Genomic DNA, 9,008 nt, shown 5'->3' on the forward strand with positions numbered 1-9,008 from the left:
GAAATTATTATTCACTTCTAATTGGAATGTCTGAGACTGCGTCTAGAGCATTCCACTCTGCAAGAAACACATAAATAAACTGGAGCAAGTCCAAAGGAGGGCCACCAGCTCAGGGAGCTGGAGCACATGGCATATGGGCAGAGACCTAGAGAAGTGTGTGTGTGCTCAGCCTGGAGGAGAGAAGGCTGTCTTCAGAAGCTGCTGTCTTCAACAGTATTATAGGTGGCTATGCAGAAGACTGAAGCAAACCCTTCTCAAAGATGGTAAAACAGCATGAGAGGCGATGGTCACAAGTTGCTACAAGGAAGTTCCTAAGGAAAATATTCTTCATTGTGGGATAAGTCAGTCCTCAAAAGGTTCCCAAAAAGGTCATGGGATTTCCAGCTTTGGAGATATTCAAAGATTGACTGTGCAAACCCTAAACATGCTGCTCTAACTGTGAAGCTAGGACGACTTTGAGCTGGGGGTGGTACCAGATAACCTCCAGAGATCCCTTCCAACCTAAACTGTTTGGTGTCTCTAATCACATATTTAAAATTAAAGTACAAGGACATTTTTAAAGTTAAGGTTCAATTTCCAGTTAGAAAGTCTTCATGTTAAGCTTCAGAAAGATGTACAACCATTTTTAACTATAATGCACTTGCTAGATTACAGGCTAGTAGTAATAACGTATATGAGAGGGGAAAAAAAGGCAGCATTGACTGTTCATTCCTAAACTAAGCATACTAAGTATAGTCAGAAAAAAAGGTGGCATTTGTCTGCTGTAACCTGACCAAGTTTTTACATATATACACACTATATACCATCTATTTGAACTCACATGTCTGTACTCAGAATACCTCAAATAATAATGCATTAACAAATACTGAATTAGCACAAGAATATACTGCTTATGTAATTTATAACTTATGACATTATTAAATGCAGTGAAAAGTAATTTTTGTAGTCAAGACTCATAGGCAACAAAAATATGTAAAGCAAAGCATATTCTCTGAAATGAATTAGGGATAAAATCTGTGAACTATAAAAGAAAAAAAGATCTGCAGCATCAAAAGTGAAAGAGAAACTTAAAGGAAGTAAGAAGATAAACGTAAACCAAATAGATAGTATTTATGAAGAAATACTGAACATTGTGCTCTGGGGTAGGGATAAGGATTCCAATAAAAGCATGCAATCCCAATGTGTAAGCTTTTAGGTAAAGCGAAAAGTATTTTCAAACTGTTTCTGTGTTTGAAATGGCAGCATCTGAAAAACAGAAGAAAACTACAGAGGGTATCACATTTCTATAAGGCATTATTAATTCTACTGGTTGAACTCCCCCTTTTACCCACCTTCAATGTGATAGGGTCATTTATTCTTCACTGACCACCTTGTAAAAACAAGTGTAAGAGGAAAGAAAATAGCTGTTTGCTCCAAACCTTGAAACCTAGGGGTTTTTAGCTACATCTATGCAACACACAAATTCAATTTAAGCCCAAACATGAGTAGTGATGGTGTCAAGGAACTCTGTTTTACTCCTCAAATTAAAGAGAATCAGAATGTAATGGAGGAAAGATCCAAGTCCCTAAATATTCACACACTAATTCTTGCATTAATTTAGTATTTTCTATTGGCAATATTATATTATGGGAGAAAGCCAAGTCTGATGCTATTTTTCTTTATGTACAGGAAGTCTCAATTCCTGGACGAATAGTTGGTTTTCTCTCATCTAAACATAATTTGTTATTATTTTTCAAACTGTCTCAGAAAAGGACTAAAGAAATTCTAAGACACCTATAGATGACCTTTAGGTAATTAATTCAAAGACCAGAAGCTAAAAAAAGCAATAGGATTTTAACAAAATAAATGGTAAATGGGCAGTGCAGAGGATCAGACTGGTTTCTGTTCCATGGATGTTATCTTTATATTTTCTGAAACGTATGAATGATAATTTAACAGAGACTGACAACACCATAAGAATTGGTGCTCTGATTGTATTTCAGGACTTATCAGATCAAAACTTCTAGTGGATAAAAAAGTCCTACTTTTTACAGAAATGTGGTTAATCATGTAGATTGCCATTTATACAGGTAGAGACTGAGAATTTTGGTAGTCAATCACAGCTGGGTACATAATACCCTGGGATTACAAAGTGCATAAATAATTCACACATATAACTCTTAAGAAAATTAATAAACCTGTATTGTCAAAAAGAGGACACTGTCATGGATATCAGTGAGATATTGCAGAAATCCTGACATCATGGAAAAAGATGGATTCTTAAATGCATCACACACAAAAAAACCCAACAAAAAGCCTAAAGTTATCTTGTGATGTATATACATGGCATCACGTTCACGAAGTTCAAAGTCCTGATTAGATCCATCACAACTTTCAGTGCAAAATATCAGCAAAAAATTCTACCTACCAATGGAAGAACAGTCAGACTACCTAAAATTAAATCAATACTTTAAAATATTATCAAGTAGATTGTTTAGGCAGAAGTTATTTGGGAACATGAACTATATTTTTATTTAGAGAAATTAAGATTAGCCAGAGTCTTGTGAAGAAGAATTTTCTCTAATTTAATGAAGAGGCCTTAAAGATTTAAGAAATATTCTAGTTTTAATTATGGTTAATTATAGTTTAATTGGTTACGAAAAACATTCTAACTTATAAAAGTTAAATTACTTGAACTTTAAACTGGTGCAGGTTTTAGTTAGAGAAAGCCCATTATTAAAGAGTAGGTAGATTAAGAGGGAAAGCATTTGATCAAAACTGATCGTGCCACCATAGGCAAATGAGTTACCAGCCATCAGTGGTATTACAGTAATTTGCCATGTGCTCTCTTCCAACTGTGTCTAATTAGCATTTTATTTCAATATTCACAGTAAGTTATTATGACATAGCTGAAGTGAAGTGAATGCACTGCAACAGCAAGCTAAAAATACACGCACAGTAGATTATGGCTCAGCTGAGGTCCTGAAACTCATTACTTCATGGTAACCTCACCATTTTCAACATGTTCAACATTAACACGAGTCTGGTTTGTCTTTCTTCCTCGGCATGTCCTCTTTTTTGTCTCCTTCTCCTCCCTCCTTAGACAGAATTTCAGGATTGGGAAGAAGAAAGAGGAGAGAAATCACAGACTGGCTGTATGACCAGGATTTCCAGACACCCTGGATAAGTGGGATCTGGACATGCCTTGTGGAGCTGATCTGTGCAATTGCTAACCATCTGCGCGGTGTGCGCGCGCTAGATCAGATGTGCGCATATGTAGCAAGTTCAGTGCATGGCACACGGCCCATATTTCCCTCTGAGATTCCCTGGATGCATGCCCATCCTTTACTTCTGTATACCTCAAACAACTCCTTCCATTCTTCTTTCTAGTGCCATACAGAATGGTAGGAAAGTTGCCCCATGAATTAAAAGGATGGTAAGAGAACAGCAGCCATCAAATAGGTTTTTAAACTTCATCAATAACACTGTCAACAACATTAGCTGCAAATTATTTATTGAAAACAGCAGCAAAGCTACTATACACATACAACTGCACAACCAGCTGAGAACAAACACCACACACTTCATCACAATGAGCATGGCTCAGGCACTCAGTATTATGTCACAAATGTGACTCTTTCTGTAGTCCCTTGAGTGCCTCTGGCTTTGCAGAGTACATCCTGCCAAACAGCACTTGTATGGCCCTAGGATATGTGCCGTCTGGCCTCCTGCAGCCACTGCTCAATTGAATAGAGTGGAGTCAAGCTAAATGACAGAGCCCTCAGCATGGTCGGTGGAGGGGGCACACACAAGCACAAAGAATAATCAAGCAAGTCAACTCTAAATTGTACAAATTCTGTCAAGCAAATATCTATAACATATTCTGTCACTGGGACTGTCAAAATGTGCTAAATCCCCAGTTTAAGTGAAAATAGTGCAGATATTCTAAATTATAACAACTATGGCAATGTGCACCCACAGAAGATCTTGCCTTATTTTACAAGGCTTTTAAAAATTTGATGCTACAAAGACACTCAGAAGACACACTTTCTGCTTTGTACTCCTTCCTCCATTCACAGACCTTGATTTTTCTGCATGTTAGAAAGTCTCTTCTTTTCTGCCCAGGAGTAAAAGCTGTTCCTGTCCTGTTCTTGGCTGGACTGTCAATGCAGTGCTAACTTTTATCAGCTCTGGGAAGAAGATTTGTTACTTGTACCCTAAGGCTGTGCAAATGATCTGTATTACGCTGTCGTCATTTCTTCACCTTCTTATGCTTCTGAAGTATTTTCACTATTTGCAATTTTCATCAATTTCTTAATTCATGTATTTTCTGTAATTAACTCAAGTATCCAGCATAGCTATATAATTATATATTAAACAAAACCTACATTAATTTGATCATGAATTTGCTGTACCAGAAGAATATTTAAGTGTTTTCAGCAAAGCTGAAGCAATTAAAACTTATTTCACACTGCACTGTTCCCCACTTCAAAGAAATTAAGGTAAAAATAATAAACAAGAAGCTTACACCATTTTTCAGATGGTGTAATGAAACCACAGTGGCTTAGTTTCAGTAACTCGTTAAACAGCTAGGGAAAAAAAAAACCCTAAAAAATTTTAAGATGGCAAATTTTCCAATGAAAGACAAACAAAATTTTCTAAAGTCCAGGTATAAATTCAAAGTGAACAGATAAGGTTATAACCCTCTCTCCAGAACTCAGTTTTTATGACTGTGAATAAGGAGTTTATTTCTAAGCTCTGCTTCATTATCTGTAAAATGGTACATAAAAATTCTTTACTAGTATCATTCACACAGATTAATTAACAAGTATTAATAGTGGCAGAGGTGCTAAGAAAATGGTGCTTTTTGTTGTTACAGCTGTTCTCAGCCTACCACTGTAGGGGCATTGTAAAAGGAAAACCAGGGTATACCCCCTTCTTGAATTTTGAAAGTACACAGAAATGAGTTAACATCCAAACTAGATTTCTGCATTCCCTAAATTTTTTAAATCCTTAAGGAAAAAAGTAATCAGTTATTTATAGCTCAAAATAGGACATATTTTTTCTGAAGCTGGTAAGACCTAGACTGTCACCAGGTCAGAAGTTTGTAAGAAGCTGATGATGCAGATGAACAAAAGCAGAAGCAGCTTAACATCACAAATACCATTTTGAGTTTACTGTAGAAGTATAGCAAAATCGGAGGTGTTTGTTCAGCAATGAATAAGGTCAAGCAAACATACTATTATATGAATATCTTGTGTAATGTCCTTACGGTTAAACCCCATTCCTTTTATTATATAAATATATTGCTCACTATTCCCGCACCTGTCTTGTACAAAACAGGCTCAGGAGGCATATTCTCTCTGAGACAGGTGCACAGCATGTGGCTCACAACTGGGTTAAAAGAAAAGCATGCATATGTATGTTGCTGAGCACAGGGAGAAAGGAAAATGGATGAAAGTTGATCTGATATAAGAGAGGCATGAAATGAAAGAACATACAACACATGGAAAGGGGACGGATGCATGAGTACACTAAATAGAAAAGGAAGTTCTGTGCATCAACAGCAAAGAAAGTTCTGTGCATTAAAATGGAGAGTATGCTAAAATTATTACTCCCTTACATATATAAGAAAGAGGATTTTCTTTGAAATTAATTACAATTGTCAATAGGTTATAGGATGCTATTTCTCTTAAACAAAAGAGGAATATTTCAAATAAGGACTCTTTTGTGAATGAACTGAGAAACAGATAAAAGAGCTGAACTCAGAGGGAACCCAAACAGAAGATGCACTAACAAGTTAGGAAAAAAAACCCTCTCATGTTCCTTATCACTTCATCTTTAGCAAAGTCCATCTGTACAAGAGCTCTCATTTTTCTGCTAAAGAAAGGTTATACAATGATTAGAAGCAATCATATCAGCAGAAATCCCACAATGAATCAAGATGACAAGTCAGCATTTTCTCAGCTCACTTGAAGGAGTAGGAATGAATTTTCAAAAGCACTGGAGAGATTAGCATACCTCTACATTGTATTCAACTGCTTTTTGTTTTCTAGATATGTCCTGTCCAAAGTCTGTGCATCATACACGAGCCTACAAAAAGAATGAAAAAAAAGCAACCAAATAAATTATTTGCTAAAGCTAAAAGGCAATTTACAGAGTCAACTGAGTTTATCTGTTTTTCAAATGTACATATTTTGGAAATAAAGAGTTATATAGCCTCATATTAAAGAAGTATTCTTTACCTGCAGTTCTTCACAACTCCATGGCAATCTCTCATAAGTTTCAAGACAAATACAATTCAAATCAACAATGTACAGTTAGAAAAACGCAACTACAATAAGCTTTGAAGCAAACTCTCTACCAGCATTTCCTTTAAAGATATTCTTAGAAGACAAAGTGTCATGCATAGTCTCCTTTAGTAACTTCCAAGTGCAATTGAATGTTAACATTATAAAATGCATAAGGAGGTTGACAGTAGTTGGGATGTTCACCTATTTTCAGTTTTATGCTATTTTCTGTTTTGGTATAAAACTTCAGAATTCTACCTGTGGCTAGACTAATAAATGCACAAACTATTCAAGCAAACGTTTGCTAGTTGTTTCAATTCTGGAGAATTAAGAGTATTTTTTTTTAATAAAAATAATTTCTGCTGTTTTCTTGAAAATCCACTTTACACAAATAATTTTTGCAAAACAGTACATACAGGAAAAAAATACACAGGTCTTTCAATGAAGCTGACTGTCATTCTGGGGGTGGGGTGGCAGCAAGGCTGTTCTATCTAAACATTTCAATTTTTTTCATGGGTTAAAGAGAGCCTGTATTTCTTTTTTACCTTCAGTGTATGCTACATATCTTGTAGCATGTGATCACGCAGGCAGGAACACACCAGTCAGGCTCACGGATATTAGATACACACAGTTATTAGTTTCAGCAGTGTCCTATTTACAGAATAACAGATATGCATTGTCCATTGGCTTCTGCACAGCCATGCTCTGAGCCAATCCCACTGCACACTGAAAACATGTTAGTCAACAAATAACTGCTCAGCAGATGCGAGTCACCTCATATTATAGTACAGAGTCAAACCAGCTATGAAAATATCCCACTTTATCCCATTGCTACATTCTGTCATGGTTTGTTTGCAACTAATGGCCTTGTACATAAAAAAAGCGTAGACAAGAGCAAAGCGATTGGACCTTTGTTAGGAAAAGTTAGAAAAGTTTATTATATTTGGGGAATTGGTAGAAATCAGTTTTGAGTTTTTACAGTCTCTACTAAGTAAACTCATTACCTTCAAGTTAAAAAAAAGTAATCTTAGAGCCAAGTGAAATACCACTTATCCAATACAGAAAATCCATGAGGAAAATAGACATCAACAGCCTAGAAATCCACTTGTTTATAAAGCACGGTCTACATGGCATATCCAACACTGAGAAAACGCAGATGAGGAAAGAGGTTTCTGTTGGGAAGACTGTACCTTCAACCACATAATCCTCCTGTAAAACAGTATTTGGAGGATGCATTGTAATGTCTGGCATATGAAACGTATTTGTTACTCCATGCACCTGAACTCTGACATAGTCTAAAATAAAATTATCAGTAGGAATTTAATCCCTATTTTTACAGAAGGTGAAGTGTTATTGGGAGGGAAGTCAGCCACAAGGAAGATAAGCAGGATGTAAAGCAGGATGGGATGTAACTTTTCTATTTCTAAGAGACCTATTACCAAACTATTTAATTGGTCAAGTAGTATGTAGAATAAAATAGACAGCCATAGAGTGATCAGTGACAGAAGTCAAGGGAATGGTATGGAGCTGTGCCAGGGAAGGTTTAGGTTAGATACTAGGAAAAGGTTCTTCACCCAGAGGGTGGTTGGGCAGGGGAACAGGCTCCCCAAGGCAATGGTCACAGCACCAAGCCTGACAGCGTCTGAGAAGCATTTGGACAACAGTTTCAGGCACATGATGTGACTCTTGGGGATGGTCTTGTGCAGGACCAGGGGTTGAACTTTGATGATCCTAGTGGATCCCCCTTCCAACTCAGGATATTCTGTGATTCTATGAAAGAATCCAAACTGAAAATATGTATATTGTTAGCATTGTTGTTACCGAGAAGCTACTTTGACATCAATGTTCAATTTTCCTGGTTTTTACTAAGCAGCTATTCATAAGCAGTCAAACTCCTCATTGGCTAGATAAGTAATAGCTTGTACACAGTCAGTTCTGAAAAACAACAGAATTTGTGCTAGCTAGCCCTCTATGGGAAAAAGAAAAAAAAACAAAACAACAAAACAACAGAAGAAATAATAATCCATACAAAAATCAGCACGACATAAGATAGGGAAAAAAACCCAATGTTTATGTACTTTTCTCCTTTCAAACCTCTTTCTTTTTTTTCTTTTCCTCTGCCCTCCTCACACACATCCTGATGGCTCTTCCCTCTTTTGTCTAGTGCTTCAGAGCACACAGTGTTTGCTTCTCAATAGTGCTATGCTCATTTTCTACTCCATTTTCTAGCTGCTGGCATTTTTCTCTTTTCCTTTTCCCTTTCCTATTAATGTCCAGGTGTTTCTTAAAGCTCACCAAGTTCTACTACACATAATATCTTTAACTACCAACACTTTAGTACTATCCTGAAGGCTGTATTAGTATTTCATTCACAAGAATCAGCTGACTGTTATGAATTGTCTACATAGAGTGCCCTTACCCATTCAAAATAATATCCTAATTTCTTTTCTAAGAAAAACAGAAAACAAATATAAAAGTGCATCTTTTTTCATTTACATAGTTTATAATAAAAATGACAGTAACAAAGTAGGGCGATTTCATAGGGGGCTGGGAGGAAAAGAAAGGTAAGTGGGAAATGCAGTATAAAACAAGAAGTCTTTTTTTTTCCCTGCAGTTTGCTGCAGAACTTTTTTTTTCCTCCTTCTTTTCCTTATTTTTTTCTAGACACGGTCCAGAAATCTAATAGTATATTCAAAGAGAAATTTTTTTATTCATGTTTTTCTGTTATTCCCATTTTTC

This window comes from Pipra filicauda, unplaced genomic scaffold, assembly GCF_003945595.2.
Source record: "Pipra filicauda isolate LSUMZ 115617 unplaced genomic scaffold, ASM394559v2 scaffold41_size5083284_pilon, whole genome shotgun sequence".
NCBI classification, from domain to species: domain Eukaryota; kingdom Metazoa; phylum Chordata; class Aves; order Passeriformes; family Pipridae; genus Pipra; species Pipra filicauda.